Raw genomic sequence first — 21,471 nt, 5'->3', positions numbered from 1 at the left:
TTGGAAAAGAGAGAGAGCAGCTGAAATATTCTTGCTCTTACACTTCTCATTGAAGTCATAATCGGGTTTATATTCACTTACTCCCTCTTCTGCCATCTTCTGAAATAGCAGTGCCTCATACCAAATTATCGAGGCAATAAGTAGTTTTATCTACAGAACATTGAACTACTGGATCAAAGCTGTTTGTAGGAGACTTTTGCCATATGTATCCTAATTTTCTACCTAAGTTAATAATTGATTATTATTAGATATTCATTTTATGGTGTATAAGAGCATCAGGTGTCATTTGAAGAAATAAATTACTTGCGTTAATGTCTTATCTGGCAATTATGTAAAAACTATTCTTTCTCCACTGAAAAAGATGTTTCAGATCTTCAAGATATGTAAGAATGTACGATATGACTGCATAATGTCAGTGTCATACTATCAACATATGGGTGGGAAGAAAGTCTGGATAATTTTGAATTCATCACAGCTCTTAAAATAATTTTAACTTGGAGGGGAATTAAGATGAATTTATTGTACATTAAATTTAATGTATTTTAAATATTAAAAACATTTGATTCCCAAATATTATAAAAATTATTTCAGCTTCTGCTTCTTAGGAAAAAGAAATCAATAAAGGAAGTCAGACGTAACAAATGAGAATTTCAGACGCAGTGACAGTAGACAGACCTGGGTACCTTATAGCCACACACCTTTCAATCAAGTGATATGTGTACTGCAATGGAATAAACTGAAGACACTCTAGCAGCCAAGCAGACTTTGATCACTTTTGTTCATGGATGTGACTCATATTTCAGTAGTCTCTTTTTTCTAAGCTAGTGATCTTCCCTAAAATTTACAGTGAGTACTCAGTGAACTTAAAGAAGCCTTTGCTCACTTTGCAAACAGACATTAAATACTCATGCTGGGCCTTTCTTAAAATGTCAGATGCTGTCTCTTTGTTACAGGTTTGGTTTGGCATTTTTTTGTCTAATGTCCTTCAAGTTCTACCGAGGAAGATATGGTGGAAGATGAGTTACTTTTTATAATCACGGTGCTTTCATTAATCCAGTTTTATAGCAGAAATGAAATTTGAAAATACTAATTTGCCTACATTTGTTTTATTTAATGGTTTTTGTTGATTCATGTTTGTTGTTGATTACGCCTATGCTTTCTGTTGATTTCATGGCACATTGAGATACTGTACACAATTAAAGATGATAAATACACTGTCAAAATTCTCCTTTACTTTCTGAAGGCAACGTTAAGAAGAGTTCACTTTTTCCCAACAAAGATAAAAGGATACAGAAGGCATAGTAGGGACTGCCTTATTCTTTTGGTTGGTTGTAATAGTACATGTTTACCGATATAAAAAACTCACAGGTAGAAAGATACGATGTAGCCTTTGGTCACACTGCTCTTGTATGCAGTGTGGTGTCTTGCTGGATCTAAGATATGATCATTATTTGTTAAGAATTTTGTCCAGATTGCAGCATAATGGGTAGGCTCTGTGCAATGTGTGGAAGTTGTGCACTGCATATTCTGGGTGTGAGATGAAGGCATGTGGGTGTTTCAAACCTGCTAATGTAATGCGAAACAACTGCAGAAAATAGAGAGGGTCAACCTTGTTGCATTGTTCTCTGTATTGCCTGTTAAACATGACCTTTGGAATGGGTTGTGCCCTATGCTGTACAAGTTTTTAATTTAAAAAAACAACAACCAAAAACAAAAACAAAACAAAACTAATAAAAAACCCCAACCAAACAAACAAAAACAAAGCACAAAAAAACCCACTCAAAACTAGAAAGAAATAACATCTGACTTGCAGAGATATTCCTTGGTAGTGTAGTCAAAGACCTAGTTTGCTCCTGCTAGATCTGCTTTGCCATTGCCTTTTTCAGTGGAGCTAACTGGATCCTTTTTCTACAGTTACCAGACAGAACAGTTGTTGACCCATACAGAACACATAGTGTGCTTCCCCTTCCAAGGATGAAAAGCAGCTATGTTAGCTGTGTTATCTCAGGTCTCCCAGAGGCATTATAACTATCAGAGGCAGAGTACTAGCCAGAAGTTGTGGGAGTAGTGCTACCTTGCTGCACCTTTTTTTTTTTTTTTTAATCTTCAAGAATTATAAATAATTTTCTTTTAAACATCTCAATCTCTAGTCTCTTTAGGGAAAAACTGTAAAAAAATACATTTCATATGGCCGTTTATAGCCAGAAGTAACAGTTTTAAAAACACAGCATGGAAAAAAAAGAGGTGAAAACAAGATTTTTGCTTTCAACACAGAGGGATACCCTAAAATAGATATTCAAAAACGTTTGGTTTAGATTTTGAGCTCTCTAGGAAGTCACCTTACAGACAACTTTCTGAAAAGCTGTTCTGTCTCCTACTACTTTTGACTTAATTTTGTGTGATAATACCTGTAGTTCAAATCCAGTGAAATAGTTTTTCATTCCTTTTACATTAATTTGAAATCATTGATTGTATCAACACTTGCTCTTTTCTTGGCAACATCAAAAATACCTATTAGAACCAATCATTACAATGTTTGGCAGCAGTAGTCATCACAGAAAATTAGCATTCTATGCATTATCAGATTTTTGAAAACTGTAAGGTTGAGAGTATTTACAATTATTTGGATTAATGAAAGAGGGTAGCCAAAAAAATACAAATTCTTCAATAAGTATATTCTTTAATTTTTAGGGGATGTATAAATAATGATTTTGAGAAACCAAGAATACTTTCTGCTTTGTTCATATTTTAATAATATACTCCTCTTTGCTCTTTCAGTAATTAAGTCTTATGACATTCCAGAAAGCATAAATCCTGCTGAGATGTTTAAGTTTGGAGCAACCTCTTGATGTACAAACAAAAAAAAAAAGAAAAAAAAAAGACACCCAGGATCATAACAAGCTGTTTTGCTTTCACCTTTGAAACAAATTGAATGATAAAGCAGTATGGCCTACTGAAACTGTTCCAACCTCGTTGTTAACTAGAACCTCCTTTTGAAATTCATTGCCTTCAATTACATTTTTAAAAGAATTTTAATTATGTGCCTGAAAAGAATAAAGATGCTTCAGGCTCCATTTGTTTATCATGGAAGGCCTAAAAAAAATGAGGACAGAGCTTCACAGCTCATGCAGGGGTTGCAGAGAGAGAGAGATGACTTTTAATTCGACAAGTTCAGAGAGATTTCTTAGTTTGACGCGCACGGCAGGGGGTCTTTGAGCGCCTGGCAATACTTCAGCATTCTGAGCTTTGAAAGTCTTTCCCTGCAGCAGAAATTGTATCAAAAGCCAATGATAATATTCCCTGCAAGGTAAAGGACCCTATTGAAGATTTCTAGAGCTGTTTATTTATTCATCACAGTTTTTTCTTTTAGGACGTACCAGATGTATAGGTAATAATTCACACAGATGCTAGGAAAATTAAATAAATAAATAAATAAATAAGAATCTCTCATTAATCCTTCAATTTTCCATTAAGTTTTCTGTAGGCCATGTTCAGCTATAGCCACGTTCACCTATAAAATTTCCTGTCGTTCTCTGTCATGTATTCTGCATGCAATCTTCACTTCAAATCTCAGCTTTTCCTTATTTTTATCAGAATTGTAATTTTTGTCTGCCTTCTACCACCAGCTGAGCACATAAGATGTTTATGGCCATTACTTTCCACTAAATCCTCAAAGTGATTGATTAATTTTACAGAACATTCGATTTCTTAGGGGTCTCTTTTAAAGTAGATTTGAGATAACTATTTCAAAGCCATGATTAAAGCATTATTTATATTCCAGAGATCAGAGATTTAGTATGTTGGCACTACATTTATTTGAAAAGTATACACATATGTTTTTATTTCTGTTTTTGTTTTGTTTCTACAGCTGAGCTGCAACTGTGAGACTACAACCTTTCCCTTGTGTAATGTCAATGTCGGTTATCATTTTGGCAAAATCAGCCAGCTCAGTGAAGACAGAAAAACCTTCTTTCTTTCTTGTTTTTTCATCTGCTGGTGGCATTCCAAGTGACCTTCCCTCATAAATATTGGTGAGTGACCCCATGGGAAAAGCAGTTCCTTAGCCAAAAGCAACTTGTTTCAAAAAATTTTGTTGACCTGAAGAATTTCTAGTTTTTCAAAGTATAAAAACCCCCACATACGCAGGTGTTGGTTGTAATTGTCTGGGGTTTTTTAATAATAAGTTGAGGTACTTAATGACACTTATTTCTCTACACTTATAAGCATTTGTAGAACACTACCATGTGCTACCTCTTCAAACTATAAGAACCAGTCTTTCAAGATACTGTTTTACAGAGTACTTCCTGACAGCAACAGAAATCAGTCCTCTCATCCCGTTACTATCTGATGGCTAAATAGTCTGGAATGGTATAAATTTATCATAACACCCCAAATATGGCAAGATGTAACTTTCCCAAGTGTAGGAATTAAGGAAGATAGCTAGAGGCTTTGTTCTGGGACCCTTCTGGTTTAGGAAGTATGCCTACAGTGAAATCGCATCACTGCAGAAATTCTGATACCTACAGGGCAGTCCAGGAATGATGTCGTAACTGTAGTTGTTCCATAAGGCTGTCTAAATTACATAGTTCAGTACTGAAAATGTTTTCAGGTCATTTGAGGCTATCTCAGCAGATTTATCCTGCTTGAGAGATCCAGTATGGCTTAACAGATTTTTCAGTGTTGAAACCAGATAGTGAAATAGCCACCCGTGGCTCAGGAATATTTATGGTATCGTAACACACAACTTTATAAAGTACATGCTCAGATACAAAAAATATTTAACTTGGCTTGGAACAGTTTGGAAGCTGTAAATATGTGCAGGATCTAAGACTGGAAATTCTTTAAGGATTACATTAAAACTAAGACATTGACATAAAGAGTCACTTAAACAGCTGCCTTTCAGTATTAATTATGTTATTGCAATTATCTTCTATCCAGACTACAGTCAGAGAACTGTGATGTATCATTTATGACTATATGATAAGTAATATTTGATTTTTTAATTTATTTTTCTTAACCATATGTGTACTTGAAGTATATCAGTTTAAAGGACCAGAGCTTCTTCAAAAGAAATATTAATAGGAGCGTTATCATGGCACCAGCCTAATAAAATAGTGTCTTCTCATCAATGGAATGCTTCCAGGGAAAGGAAAGGCTGGTGTATCTTCTATATCTATCTCACTGCTTAAAAAGTGAACAGTGGTGCTATTTACAAGTTCCTCAGCTGTATGTTAGGATTGTCATTGATTTCCTTGACTGCTAGTAATCAGGGGGCAGAGTGGAGAAGAGAAGGAAGACAGAAAGAATTTAGTAGAATTGCATAAATTTCTATGCTCTATCAATGTTCTTGCTTTGTCTCTGCATAAACTATGTGATGGAGTTGGGGCTTCTTACTACTTTGGGGTGTAGCATTTGGATATGCAGGTAAATCGCTATCAGGCTTAGTTTTGAGGATTTGTGTGAATCTCTTAGAAGTGAAAGAAGTCTTCAGTCTGACATGAAATCATTGTAATAACAGCTTAAAAAAAAATGCATTGCATGAATACATTTTCTACAACTTTTCTTCTAGTAACATCATGATACCTTTAGCACATACTATAACATTTAGTGTGGTGACATATGTTAGTAATGTTGCACACCATTTAAAAAATGAGTGGAGGGTAGAGCTTCAAAGCATTCATCTTTTGAGAAAGGTCTTCTTTAACCATGTTTTAATTCTAAATTTGTCTGTCAGCTCATTTTTTATGTCTTTAGAGGACACTGCATAGATTTATAGAAACTTTATGAAATAACTTGCTGTTTGATCGTATTATGATATTTTGCATATGTAGCTGGTTTCCTTTAAAATGCATAGGACAGAACTATACACAGTCCAACAATTAAAGACTCAGATTTTATTCATCTCATGCAAGATTCCAAGTAAAGGGTTCACAATTCATTAAGTATGAATGGCACTTTTTGAAATCTTGCAAGAGCAGCTGGTATACCAGTAACAGGTAATTGGGTGATCATAAGTTCTGTTGGGACCACAGCAACTGCTTTATCCTCACTAAGAGTGCAGTAGCTTTCTAGAAGTTAGGATCTGATCAGAGGGGATCAAATACAGTCATTACTGTTTCTCGGTGCATATCTGTTAGACAAAAAAAGGTGGCTTTTTTACTCTTGGCTACATCCACATTAGTGATTAGAAAGAAATGAACAAATATGCTAATAATTTGTGATATTATTTTTTCCCGGTTTAATTTCTTTCATACCACCATGTACTTCAGTGTGATCTACCAGATGGTTCTAGATTCAGTAATATGCTGTCCCTAGTGCATTTTGCACATATTTGATATTTTGTTCAAATTTGGCATTTTACAAAGGGTAAGAGGGCTTAATTCAATAAAATTGAGAGTTGTAAATTGGTAAATAAGTGTATTAAATATCACATAGATATACTTAAAAATATTCCCTTTACATGAAGAAGATTAAATACATTCTTGGTTTTGTGTCAGGTGGGATTAATCCACCTCTGATTACTTTATTGTTTTTCTTAAATCCTCAACTATGTATAAGGAGTTTGGTAAAAAAATCTGGCCTAAGCTCTAACACAGAACTTTTAAAGGCAAGTTTACCTTTTTGAAGCCTGTAGCTCTGAACCAAATATGAAGCTTTATGAGGACACTTCCTTGCAACTCAGTTCAGATATCATTTGATTTTGCACACTGCATTAACTTTCAGAAGTATAAACTATCATTAGTCTTAAATAGTGTTGATCTCCTCTAAGTAAAGGACTTAACTGTAAAAGAATGTACATTTTTCTTTGAATCTTTATGATTTTTCTTGATTTTTATTTTGCTTGTGTCTAAACTCTTAGGAATCTTAAGAAACTTGAATCATAGAAAAGTCACAAACTGCCAGCTAGTAGAAACATGATGCTTCAGGAGCTGGAACTAATAAAGCCAGTTTTCCTTTAGAAATCTTTTTTTCTTTGTACTCTAAGGTCACCAATTTCAACTGCAACCCTGATTTCCCTATTCCTCTTATTACTCTCTTTACCTGAGAAGCAACAGAGCTCTGCTTACTCTGCACCTCCCTGAATGCTGAGTAGCCCAGCCATCTCCTATCCACGTTCCTCTCCCTGGGGATATTAATTTGGATCTCCATCCTTGAAACTCATAGAGTCTTAATTATCTGTAAATTTTTTTTTTCTCTGATTTACTTAACTCTTGACAATCACCCAGCTGGAAAATTACGAAATGAAAAGAGATAGGACACACCTTGGGTAAGGCTAAAATATGTAGGCATTAAAAAAGATAAGAAGTAGCTGGAATCCCCATGCTACCATTAGGAGTAAGAGACAACTCAATTAAAAAAAAAAACTTTCCACAAATTTGTTACAATCTGATTATTAAAATTATTAGAGATGCCTCTGCCTGAATTAAGTTGCAAACAAGACCATTTGCCAAAGTCAATAGTACAGATTTTATTGAACAGTAAATGAGGTGTTCAAGGAAGAAAAGGGAGACAGGGAAAAGACAAAGGTGGGGAGAGAGAGAGTGACAGAGAAACAGATTAAGTAGAAAAAAAGATATCACCACTCCATAGATTCTAAAGTCCTGTTTGGTTGTCTTCTGGTCTTCCCAGTGGTTGTATCTCTCAAGTGGTGGGGGAAGAGACTCCTATTCTTCATGGGGTTTATATTATGCAGAAGCTAGTTGGAAAGACCACCCCTGAATTATGTAATACTGGATCACCGGACATTTCATGAGTCTTTGGCACCTTCTGAGATGTTGCAGCTGTCAGTGTAGTTGAATCAGTCGTGGCCCATTATGGTCCATCACCTGAGATGAATAGCTCAGACTAGGTATGAATGTCCTCTGTGCACCCTGGAGGGGTTTTCACAGCTGAGTCATCATGTAAGGGAGGACATTGGCATGATAAGAGGACTATCTCATCTCACAAGATTTGCCTCTTATCAGCCTCTTCCCTTATCTGGAAACCCAGTTTATAGCTTCAGGTATGCATGCTCTTCTGCACCTGGGATAGTCAGACAACAGTACCACCTCATCTTATCTCAAGGTCCCTTCACAGTCCAAATCAGTAGGCATATTCAGGGAGGGGTGGGCTTCCATATATGAGCAGCTATTTCTTTGCTTTTGGTGATCTTAACAATGTTTAAGCCATTAACCATTATCAGTCTCTGACAAAATGTTGGGGTTTTTTTACTAAACAGCAGATTTTCATGAACTAGACTATGATTTTTAATTCCATTTTGGATCTTTTGTTTGTTCCAATTGCAAAACAATTTTTCCTGCCCAAAGTTTTTAGCTTAGAAAATGTATTAAAGTGAATTACCAATGTTGACATTTTACAGTGATTATTTAGCTAGATCATCTCAACTGCTCATGTGTAAGTCTCATTAACCAATAAAAATAGAGAAGACTAGTCAGTGATTGTTTAGCATTTCACAGATTTCACAGAATATTCTGAGTTGGAAGGGACCCACAAGGATCATCGAATCCAACTCTCGATAAGTGAATGGCCCATACGATCAAACCAGCAACCTTTGTGTTTTTAGCACCATGCTTTGACCAATTGAGATAATCTTAGGGTTTACATGAAATGTTCAAAATGGAAAGAAATTAATAAATAATTCAGAGTCATCAAAATATTCATATAGAAATCACAAAAATGCTGGTAAATACTTGAATAACATGTCTGTGATTCATCAGATGTGCTATTATAATTAACTTTAGCACATTGCAACAAATAAAAAACTATTATATGCACACATACAAATCATGAAGATAAATTATTCCTTTCCTAAAGGAAATATAATTTTGATTATATGATTTGTTAGAATACAAGAAAAGCTTTAGAATATGAATGGTGGTGCTATTTCCTCTATGAAAGCTGCTGTGTAAAGGAAGTAAATGAGAGGGCTCAGAAGAGATGCCAGAAGCCTTCTGAGTGACAGCATTTAGGAAGCACAAGGTATTCATGTGGTAATACTCTCGGGTAATTCCATAGCTGTCTGATCTACTATTCAAACATCCAGGTTGAAGTTATTATGCATATACTCTTGTTACTTGCTTAGAGTTACACAGCAAAGTTGAAATAAAGTTGTTGTTATTCAGATATCTTGCTGCAAGAGGAGGGAAGAAAAGATATTTCATAAATATGCTTTCTATTTTTTGCTTCTCTTTCTTTGCTTTCTATTTTATGTCTGTAAGAAATTTGATTATGATTTTAATTTTGTTTCAGATTAGATTAATTTTTAACTAAAGGTTTGGAATTATCAAACTGTGAATGTTGTCATTTTATGGTGACTGTAATAAGGGACTCATGTATGAGTACCACAGAGAATGACGACATCACTTAGATTTCAAATATCTGGTGCTTGGACTGGCACCCAGTTCTGTATTCTGTGCTGTGAACTAAGCAACAAGTTTCAGCATAAGACACTAAAAGGAGTTGGGCCTACTGGTCAGGACAAAGTGTGGGGATAAGAAATATGTCACAAATCTCATGTTCTTCAGCTACAAAGAGGTGTCTTTGTCAGAGCAGGAGTTGCAGCTGACTAGGAGTAACTGTGAGAACATTCACAAGGTTAAGGATGCCCATATTCATAGCTAAACTTAAGCTTTGGCTCACTTGCCATTCATAACCTTAGAATTCTGGTCCTTGCACATACCTGTGTGCCTCTGGTGGCAGACATAGACCTTCCCATCATGAGGGTCATAAGGGAATTGAGCTTCTGAACAAGTTCCACCTAGACACACAGTCTAGACACCATTCTTAGAGAAGTCTCCTGTATTCATCACTAATGTTGAGAAACTTTGGAAAATGAAAGGGAATAGAAGGATCAGAAGAAGCACAACTGCAGCCTTGTGGTTAGTATAGTCTCCATGGAGAAGAAAGGAGAAACCCTGGTCTCAGTTTTAAGGACTGCTGCTGCATTTTTTACTGAATAGTTGTTGGAAAAACACCTTTCAACTTAAGACATTGATTTCTTGTAACAAAGAATACGTTGACTTAAAAAAAAGTTACCTAAAACTCACATAAAATAGAATTAGGATTTTATTTGGTTTTGCATGTTACAGATACAAGCCTTTGGAAGGAAATTCTTTTTCTCTTTTTCTTTTTCTTTTTCTTTTTCTTTTTCTTTTTCTTTTTCTTTTTCTTTTTCTTTTTCTTTTTCTTTTTCTTTTCCTTTTTCTTTTTCTTTTTCTTTTTCTTTTTCTTTTTCTTTTTCTTTTTCTTTTTCTTTTTCTATTTCTTTTCTCTTTCTCTTTCTCTTTCTCTTTCTCTTTCTCTTTCTCTTTCTCATTCTCTTTCTCATTCTCTTTCTTTCCCTTTCTCTTTTTCTCTTTCCCTTTCTCTTTTCTCTTCTTTTTTCTCTTTTTCCTTTTTTTTTTTTTAATTTCAACTAGTAAGGAAAAAAAGATATCTTCTATATCCTACAGTATACTTTGCATCACATGAATCCAGAGATTCATGTCAGGGATATGATTCATGTCAGGGACATGAATCATTCATTTAGGGACAGGATTTCTTCTTCAGTACTCTATCTCTTTTTGTCAAGTATACAGTTCTTCTATGCATGCTTTTCTGTTTGCTTTGCAAAAGTAGGTTTAAAAGGCATTCTGGACCCTTGACTATATAAGGCTCAGTTGCAGAAACTTTACATGCATTTTATCAAAGTGGATTGGCAATAGTCAGATTTGCTGTGAAGTAACTCCTGTGACTCTTTAGCTTAAATAATATCCTCCGATTTTGAACATATGCTAGGAAGCCATACCAAAATAGTGAAAATATACAAACAGATAGAATGCAATTACTAGGCAAAAATGAGGACTTTAAGGCCAAGGAGATTTTTTTTCATTACCAGTTTCTTGCTTTTGTTCCTGAAAACTTCTGATTGACATAGCCATAGCATTACTGTAAAACTGAAATGAATAGAGCATCAGTTTGCACTTAGACTTTTGAATCATCAGTGAGCTGTGACCAACTGACAGCAACCAGCAACCAAACTGAAGGTTTGCCAGCCAGCTAGATGTACATTAATGAGTTTCTTGCACAGCTAAATATTCAAGAAGTCTAAAGCAGACATCAGAGATGAAGATAGTTTAAAACAATAATATTCTTCTTTTAGTGTCTCACTTCAGCCACTTTCAAAGTTTTCATGGTTTACAGTTTTATTCATCTCTGTCTCTGTTACACTATACACAGTTAAGTTACCACATTTTCCAGTGCCAGCCCAGGAACTGAATACAATAAGTATTCAATAAGGCAACATTAGCACTTGCAGACATAATGGACTAAATCACAAAGGTTTTCTTCCATTATGTGTCCACAGCAATATATGCCAACAAATTTCTTCTTCACTAATTTAAAGCATGAATTTAAGCATATCTGGAAATCCAATTTGCCTTCAATCAAATTCTGCATTCTGCTGGTGGCATATTTCTCTTATCTACAATACAGTCTAGTTTATGTGTGTCTGCACAGATTCTGTGGGCCAGTAAAAGGCAAATTCAGACAGACACAACAGGAAGCAAATTCTGTCTTCAGGGCCAAGTGTGTGACTGTGTAAGTGCAACGCAGCAGCCTGGTAGTGTTTCTGGAGCAAAAGTTAATCAAGTGAGTTATGAAATGAAGTGGATATATTTCTGTACTAGAGGATAATGTGCTAAAGCACATAGAAAGTGAGATGACAGGTGACAACCAACATGCCTTCATTAAAGGCAAATCATGCCTGACAAATTTGGTGGTCTTCTAAGATGAGGTTACAGTAGTGGTGAACAAGGGAAGGGCAACAGATGTCATCTATCTAGACTTGTGCAAAGCGTTTGACATTGTCCCACACATCCTTGATTCTAAACTGACATGGATTTGATGAATAGACCACTCAATGGATAAAAAGTTGGCTGAATGTCTGCACTCAAAGAATTGTGGTCAACGGCTCAATTTCCAAGTGGAGACCAGTGAGAAGTGGGAATCCTCAGGGGTGTGAGTGTTCGGATCGACACTGTTCGATGTCTATGTCAGTGACATGGACTGTGGTATTCGGCGCACCCTCAGCAAGTCTGCCAACACCAAGCTGTGTGGAGTTGACATGCTGGAGGGAAAGGATACCATCAGAGGGACCTTGACAGGCTTGAGAGGCGGGTTGATGGAAACTTCATGAAGTTCAACAAGGCCTCCTTCCCTCAACGCATGGGATTTCCCTTACCAGCACAGAGTTCTTCCTTCACCACCCAGGCCTTTTCCCTCACCACTCTGGGCTTCCCTCAGCAGATCCAGACTGCAACCATCACTTTAGCAAGACTGAAACTCTCATAGCCAAGACCACAAGAAAAGAATCAATGGGATGCTCTCAGAATCCACAAAGTGACGATATTTTTTCTACTTAGTCTGTCTCTCTATTACTCTCATTCTCTCCCTCTCTCTCTTTTTCCGATTTCTTTCTACCTCTGCCTCACACTTACTGTTAGATAAAAATCCATACTATTTACTTCACCATATGGTCTCATTTTGGACCTTAATTTGGTCAGATGCATCTGTCTAATAATTTAAAGAACCTGATCATAACACCCTTTCAGTCAATTTTTAAATATAGTCACATGCCAGGTAAAGAAAAATTCAAAATGTATTCATACCAAAGGTATTTATTGTATTAGCAAAGAAAATCCATGCTTTAGCTGATGGGGTCTAATCTGCTAATCAGAACCATGTATGGTTATAGATATACTTTATACTTGATTATTTTCTGGTGCAAATATTAATAGTGATTTTTAATACATAATTGATTTCAATGCCAGCATGAAACTCTGAAATTAAATGTACATATCCTTCAATTAAAAAAGACAGCAACAGAGAAATTAAATGGATAAATTTATGTCTTTAGGGCTAAATGAGCTATCAGTCTGGTTTAAAATTTTCCAAACTGTATATATGAAATTTGAATGTGATTTTGAACATTGAGGAGCCTATGGTTTATTTGTTTTCAAATTCGAAAATTTATCTATCTTCTTGAAAAGTTGCAAAAATATTATCAAGGTTTTTTACCTCAGACAATACACCAGTGAATAGTTGCATTCATAGCAAACTAAGGACGAGATCCTGAAGCTATCCTAATTCCTTGAAAACTTTCGTACAGGTAAAGTAGTTTTTAACTTGTGGATAGTTATAAAGGCGAGGCCTGTGCTCTGTTGTGAAGTGCCCTTACTGTGTCAGGGCAGAGCTGTACCAGGGGAATACTGAAGTCAAACTAGCTTCAGGCATTGATAAATGCTAAGTTACCAGGAGTTGAACGCTTGGAGGATGTATTTTCCCATCCAAGTGGTTCTTTACTTTCTAACAAGAGAGAAACTGGATTCAAATGAATGCACAATTTAAAAAAAAAAAAGTACCTACAAAAAAACCTATTCCTTTTTCTGAAAAACTCCATAAGTGTTTTATTTAACTGACCAGTTCTTACTATCTCCTTTAAAAAAGAAATTAGCTGCTAATATCCTGGGAAATGTTTGTGTTAAAGGTCATATTAAACAAAAGTCAAATCTAGACTATCTGAGGAGTCTGGAAACGATGTTTAATGCAAATTTTTTGTGGAAAAAAAAGATGTGTGTCACTGCAGGTCATCTCTGAATATTCTTGTTGGGGTTTCTCTGTTGGATATGCAATCTCAGCTAAATGTTTTGAAGAGGAAGAATCAAATAAATTGCCCTATTTTGGGTCTTTCTCATCTGTATACAGTTGTGCAGCTCTAGTAGACCTGAAAATTGCCCAGAGACAAACTTTTAAAAAATAGAGTGCTTTTGAGGCAGAAAATTGCTTTTCTGTAGCATGGTCTAAGGGACAGGATGTGACAGGAGGACAAGGAGTTGTCACTAGGTAGTGATATTGTAAGGCATATCTTACAGAGCAAAAAAGATCATTTGTCTCTTTCTTCTTTCATTTTAAGCTACTAGAGACTTAATTGAAACAGCTGAAGGTATCCCCCCCTCCAAACCAAGAACAAGCCATTATGTTTTACAATTAAAACTGAAAGTTCCTCCCTTAACCCACTTGTAATAGCTATTCGTTCCAGAGTGCATGTGGTATGAATGCCTGTCCAGTACTTCAGAAGCCTTATTCTCAAAAGGAAGAGTAAAAAAAAACCAACTCATTGTACATGCATGTCAAATATTAGTGTGATTCTTGTAGTATAATAAGAAAAGAAAGTGGTTTGTGCTGTTGATTAGCCTCTTGATGTTTGAGAGTGGTTTTGTATGGCTTAATTTTCCTTTTTATGGCAGTTTGTACATATAAAACAAAATGAAGAAAGGAGGGGAGGGGGAAAGAAATGTGCCATTTGTATACTAAGGATATGAGGCCTCCTTTGGGCCCATTATACATTAATGGGTCAACTGAGATTTATTAGGATATGTATATTAATCTTTATACACATTCGCATACTATAATTGTTCCTTTGGTACTATAATGTGATTAGCTGTGAATTTGTGCAATATTAACAATAATATGGATTTCCATATTACAGAACAGTAATAACAAATTGTTATTAAAAATGCATGTAAAGCATGGGATGTGAAAGCGCTTCTAAACTCTCAGTAATCCAATTATGTTCTGTTGTTTTTAAATACCAAAATGGCTAAGTCTTTACTGTAAAATAAAATCTTGTACGAGAAAATCAAAACTTTTATCTCTCACAGAAGTGAACAAATGAGTCTAAAGCTGTCTTCAAGAAAGTGTCTGTTTCTCATAGACAGCTGGGATGTAGATTTTTGCATTACTATTTTCTGAAAATACAGAAAAAATAGAATGCAGAAGGTAATAGTAATGTTCAATAGTAAAGTTTTTCTTTTAGTAGGATGCTCTTGTATATAGGACTGAGGTGCAATGTGGAAGGAACTACTTAGGATCCAGACAGAAAATTCAGCATTGATACCTCTATATGTCAAAACTGAAGTGATGTTCTCTCCTAGTGCCTGGATGGTAATAATTCCACATAAAAGGCAACCATTGTCTGATATAGGGTAGGAATATGGAAAGGAGGAACTGTTAATTTTGACTTTGTGAAACTAATTCTTATTTCTCAAAAGCTAATTACTTTTAATTTCTCAAATGGTGTAAAATAGAGCAACCACTTTGATTTCAGATAGCTTGCAGCAGTAGTACGTCTGTATGGCACAGGGTTGTACAGCCTCATCTGTTACTCTCCTTTTGCTTTGTGATCAAATATAATCACAAGTTATTTTTATAAGGTAGTGAGGTTTGTTGAGTGAAAGTTTGTTTACCCTCCCTTCATGACCCCATAGTGGGAAGGTGTCTTCTTTGACCCCTCTTTCTTGAATAATAATTTTTTTATCTTTACCTTGTGCATATTTGTGGGAATACAAGGAATTTCTTTATTATACATTCTACCATTTGCCGCATAGAACTTAAGATTCAGTCTTTGGTGGTTTCCAAAGCTCTCATTAGTATCACAGTCCCTCCTTTTCATTCATCTGATCTAAGAAAGTTCTAAGATTTATTAATAGATTGCATACTGTAAAACATGACCATAATGGAGGAATACAATTACTCATTTTTGTCTTCATCTTCTAGAAATACTCCTTTTCAAACTACAATATTTTTTGGTCCTACAGGCCCCCAGTTTCCTGACAGTATGTGCCCTTGATATGCACAGAGTAAAACAGGGTTTATTTTTGTTATGCATTTAAAAGGTATTACTTAAACTTTATTTATTTGTGTTATTTCTTTTATTTGAGAATACAGTTTTCCCCTATTTCCATTATTTGCTCCAATGTTCAAAAATCTTACCAAATGTTAAGTAAGTTAGGTGTAGGATTTCTACCTGTTTTATTTTTATACAAACTGTGGAAAAAAAACCACCTTCCTTATTCCTGCTCATGGTAATATGCAATTTAAGTAGAGGGATTTTTGTCATGCATTTTACATGAAGATGATGAGCATTCCATTGTATTCAAATGCTCATGGAATTGCTGTAAAATGACATACAGCAGGTGGGCCAGTGTCATTTGAGAAAGTCTCTCTGAGCTGCAACTCGAGCTGCTGATATTTCACACTGGCATACCATACTGCTGCAAGGCAAATACACTTCTCTTGCTTAGCTATTGCATTTTATTTTGCTGCAAATCAATCCCTTATTTTTAGTTCATATTTGTTCTATTTTTTGTTTCTTACTAATTTGTGACTGCAAAAGGAAACAAGTAAAAGGTGACCATTAAAAGCACAGTTCTGTTCAGTATAGTTTCAACAGCAAGGGCAGGGGTAGTCCAAGACTTTTGTTAAAAGTGCCTTCTTTCATGTTAGATTGAAGGATTTTCTTTTAAATTTGTGGTAACTGAACTAAATCTTTTCATATGTCATAGCTAAAGCTTTTGTAGTTTAGCTGTAGCTGTTGCAAAGTCCCCTTCAATATTTTACAGTGCTTCCTCATAATTTTAATGGCAACTTTGCGAGTGTGTGTAGCCAGGTATTGTATCAACATAGTTAGTTACATACTATTATGCATTAAAAACCAATTTTATAAATTAATCTAAACTCTAAGAAAAAAGTATGCGTATTTATTAACAAATATATTGGAGAAATAGAGTAGGAGCATTTCGAGTTGTTTACATAACTGACATAATAACCCCAACCATTTTGTGTAGCGCTAAATCTGCATTATATGGGAAAACTGTTGTTTAAACATGTCTTAAAATGGCTTTTGGTGGTCTCTTTGCAAACACATGCTTCTTCTTCCCAGCACACCTCCCATGTTATCCATGCAGGAATGTCCTGGGAAGGTGTCCTGAGATGTTTCCCATTGGCCTTTGTTAACTCCTTCCTGTGGTTGGGTGTTCCTGTAAGCCCCTTGAGACTTCTAATTGGTTACTCTGTGAATCCTCCTAAACCCTATCAATGTAACATCCCCAACAATAAATGCTCTCTTGCCTCCTCTCCACGCCCGGTGTCCTGTCTCCCTGCCAGCCATGGGGCCACATGCGGGGGGGGAGGGAGGAGCACCTCTCCCCTCCAGGCTCAGGGACAGAAGAAAAGACCCCTGAGAAACCCCTGGAGTTCCCTTTCCCCATTATTCAAAGTGTCTCAATGGTTCTTCAGATGGAAATGGAACTAGAACTGGGCCGCCCCACGCTGTGGGTGGGGAAAGGGATCCAGAATTTTGTGTAATGAAATTACACAACCTGCTTTCTTTGATTTTGAACAAATTTTCATTGTCTGTTTAATTTAGATTTTCAGTTGTCTAATCTGGAGAAGACCATTTAACAATTGTGAATATATTATTTTAAATAAAAGGAAGTAGAAGATTAAAACTCCTTATATTGGAACACTGATTACCCAATTACATGTGTCATGGTTCAACTATGAAATTTTAAACCAAGGTATTATTTCAGAAACTTTGTGGAACTTGTGTTTTCAGCAGTTATAAAAAGATATTTTCAACTATCTATGGTACTTTTGTTGCTTCAACCTAATGAAAACCATTAGGTTGAATTCCCTCATTTGCTATCTATAAATATCTCATAATCCTTATGAAATTATAAAACGGGTCAAAATACCTCTGAAATTAAGCAGTTTTCTTTTCCCTGGGTGGGAACACACTGAATACTTTGCAAGCAGTGCAGGATGTATTGGGCTTAGATCTCCAGTGAAACTCCACTGCTTCATACTTACCCTTATACAGCACTTTTAGTTCACAGGAAAGGTCAGGAATGTTTTTTCTTGATGAATCTTTGATTTTGAAAAATTTACTAATCCTATTATATAATTATATTATATATTATATAATGATATAATAATGCTATTATATTGAATAATAATCATGGATCATCATAGCAATAATATTATTATATTATTATAGTTATATATATTATTATAATATTAGAGTAAATAACATTAGCACTATCATATTTTGAAAGTACCTACTTGTCTCCTGATAAATTTATTTCCCAGTGTTGCAGCAGGGAAGTGACATTTCTGAATTATCTGGAGAAATTTGCTGAGAAATGTTTGTTAAATATTAGAGATCATATTCAACAAATCCTACTTAAAATGTACTTCACTGTCTTACAGTGTGTTTAGTAAACCACGACTTTCTTTAACAGTGACCATCTTTAAGTCAGAGGGGTACACATGGGAGTACATCCTTCTTCAACCTACAAACCTCTGCTGATTATGTAACGTAAGTCTGAGTAATTCTTAAGGTTTCCAGAGCTGTGTCACATGCTGCTGCAGCCCCTCAGGAAATCTCAGGCCAGAATAGTGGGGCTTTACAAATCCTGAGCTTTGATAGGCCCAGAAGGAAGCTTCAGTTGCTTTTAGCTGGAGTTAGAGGTATCCCAGTTTCCTCTGACCTCAAAACACTCTGGCACATCACTTACACTTGGCAAACAGACCTCATGTTCTAATGGTATTCACTGTGTGTGAGGACTTACACGTTATATATAGATACCCTTTGGGACAGCAGAGCCATGTTCAATTACTACTGAAATTCACAGCAGTCACTTACGGATGCTTGTGACACATAATTTATACAATGATCACCTTTTAAAATGTGTGAAGTTTCCTTGATGACAAAATTACAGTTTCTCAGTAGTCTTAACAATTCTATGAACAGGTGAGTGATATTATCTAAAACATAGCTGGAAAATTCCTATATGTTATTTCTATACTAGTGTAATTTGAAAATGTGACTTCTCTGTTTCATAAAATAATGATCTTTCTAAAATTTTCAGATCTTACTGCAGAGTCTGATTGAGTTCAAACCAGGTTAGAATTAAGCCATACATAATGTTTATCTCTGACTTTCAGATCTGCAGGTATGATTGTATTCAGCAAATGTATCGAGTTGCAACAGCTTTGCTACAGAACTTAGGTAGAGAAGAGAGAAAAAGGATCAAAATTCAGAATATATATAGGTGCATAAACATTTTCATTGGGCAAACCTAATGTATGGCATCTTATTACTCAGAAGGCACCTTGTCTTTCTGTTTAGAAAAATACTTGTTTTGTCTATCTTCTCTGCTACTTCTTTCTTCACTTCTCTTTTTCCTTTAGCTTTAATTACTTTGTTTTAAGAACACTGACAGTTGCTGACCATTAAAGCAATAAGAAGTCAATTCTGTGCTTCTGATGGACCAGATGTTCTGAAGCAGTAATCTATCCCAGTTCATAACATAGATTTAGCAAATTGCTTTTCAGGAGACATATGTACTTTCAAGGTAATGGTAAAATGATCAGTGAAAAAGTGTATTAATTTACTTTCAACAGAAATAATTTGAGATCTCTATCAAATCAGTTTTATGATGGTGTGTTTCTATGTATGTTTGGTCATTTCTCCTGCTTGTACCTAGTTACCAGGTAATGTCTTCTACTTGCCAATAAAACAACTTCATGACTGAAAACTAAATGATACATCTTTCCACATTTACATCTATAAATTACTTATTTGGCAATAGGAGTGTAAGCACAGATACATTTAACTTTGTAAGTTATTTTCAAAATTTTCCAAATACTATAATTTATTCTTTTTCTTCTAGCCTCTTGTGGTCTTTTAGCCTAATTTAATTTTTTTAAAACATTTATATTATTTATAGCAAAGAACAGTGTGTAAGGTATTTAGCAGAGAACTGGAGGCTCTCAGGGTGAACAAAAGAAAGATAAAACGTCTCTGGGTTTTTCAGCTCTTTTCTGTTGGAATAAAATTTGACTCAGTGTGGAGACAACCTACATGCAGCCTCTCTCTACCCACCAACCAGAGCAATGAAGTTTTCTTTAGACTCAGCTGGATATTGTTGCTGCTTTCAGATACAGAATGATTTTCTTTGATTTTTCCAGTACTGTATTACTGGATAAAGAGCAGGGAAAGAGAGAAGAGGCACACAGTAACTGCACTGTTGTCATGTTTACGGTTTGATGGTAGTCTTGTGGACAAAATTACCATTTTTGTTTTTAATTAAGAAAAAAAACCAAACACTTTAAGTACTTCTAAATAATATTGAGTGATATTAAAAGTTCTAGAGTATGAAATCTAAAGAATTTGTATCTCAAGTATGATATCAAACTAATCAGAATCTGAATTGACCTTCAGTTCTGAAAAGAAGCAACATATTATGCTCTGCCCTTATGAATGAAGTAGTTCAGGTTTTCTCTATCACTGATTTCCTTTGTAAATAATATAATCTTTGCAAGACTCAGGTGTCTTTTTGATATATGTGTTTAAGATTCCTTGACTGCTTTTAGGAATACTGTGCTGTAGGAATATAAGCTGTAGTACCTAAATACAAGTAACTAAATTATTCGGTTTTCATTATAATATAATTTCATTTAATACCAGTGTTTATTGTTCTTGTTCCCTGACCAGAAGAAATGTGAAGAGAAAGGCTACCTGAGGCCTCTCCAATGTTTCGGCATCAGAATATCCATGGATAAATACAGTTTCTTCATGTACTGAAATGAAGATAATTCTTTTGTTCAATTTCTCTAGGGACACATTGACTCTTTTAATCCATACTTCCCCAAAAGGGGTCCCTGGAATATTACAAGGTACCCTTGTTTTCTTTGTGATAGCAGTGGACTCTTCTTGAGAAATTACCAGAGGCAGTAAAGACAGACTTTCTTAAAAGAGGCTGTTCTCACATGTCACTATTGTGTCTCTAATTTGTGAGCCTTTCTAGCAGAGTTTTTTAAAGCGTGGGCATGTAATACCTTCAAATACCAACAGAAGTACTGATAATATGCATGTTATGGACAGGTGTTCTTTTTAACCCTTAAAAGGGTAGTTTTTGATGCGATACTTTTTTCCAGTGAAAATCAAAGTCACCCGTTGTCCGTTGTGCTAAAGACAACACAGGAAATACAAACACCTTCCTATCATGGCTAGGTTTCACAAACAAAGATTTAGGAAGGCTCTATCCATGTTTGTTACAATCCACGTTTGTTACAAACACCTAATTAGAAATAAAAGGTTTGTTGTTTTAGTAGTGCCATCCTGATGAATATTTGAGTTTGAAAGGAAATAAAAAAATACAATAAAAATCTGCCAGAGGAGAAATTGGCTGTTTTGGTTAATGTCCACAGTTGCATGTTTTTGAATTATTTAGTTTCTCTCATTTACCCAATCCACATGGAAAAGGGAACAGAAAAGGGAAACATTCCTTTTTTTTTTTTCTAATCTCATTTCACTGATTGGAGAGAGTGGAAAAGAAAGTAATTTTTCACCTAAATGTTTCTATAATATTATAGAGAGGAAATAATCCTTCTGAGATGCCTTTAGTGCAAGAAAAGAAAAAAAAAATTTACAATTGAGATTTTCATTTAAAACTGTTTCTGGATTTCATACTTTGTCTTCTACCAAAGGCTGTAAGTCACAGTTCAGACTGGTTTTCCTTGGAAACTCTCTAAGTTCGTTGAATTTTCAATCTGATCATCTTGATGGACCCCCATAGAATTTTCATA

At 35.2% G+C, this 21,471-nt stretch overlaps 1 protein-coding gene across 1 annotated transcript in view; it reads left to right on the top strand.

Moving 5' to 3' along the window:
- The window catches only part of TENM3 (teneurin transmembrane protein 3), a 1,300,501-nt gene that overhangs the window by 487,091 nt on the left and 791,939 nt on the right, over positions 1-21,471 (top strand). Inside the window, exon 7 of the mRNA XM_027636350.1 lies at positions 3,869-4,031. The gene's annotated coding sequence lies outside the window, so the exon portion shown is untranslated. The remainder of the gene's footprint in view (positions 1-3,868; positions 4,032-21,471) is intronic.

Source organism: Corapipo altera, unplaced genomic scaffold, assembly GCF_003945725.1.
Source record: "Corapipo altera isolate COAL_440 unplaced genomic scaffold, ASM394572v1 22b, whole genome shotgun sequence".
In the NCBI taxonomy this organism is placed as follows: domain Eukaryota; kingdom Metazoa; phylum Chordata; class Aves; order Passeriformes; family Pipridae; genus Corapipo; species Corapipo altera.
The sequence above is the reverse complement of the archived record's forward strand: the minus strand, read 5'-3'. Positions and strand labels throughout refer to the sequence as shown.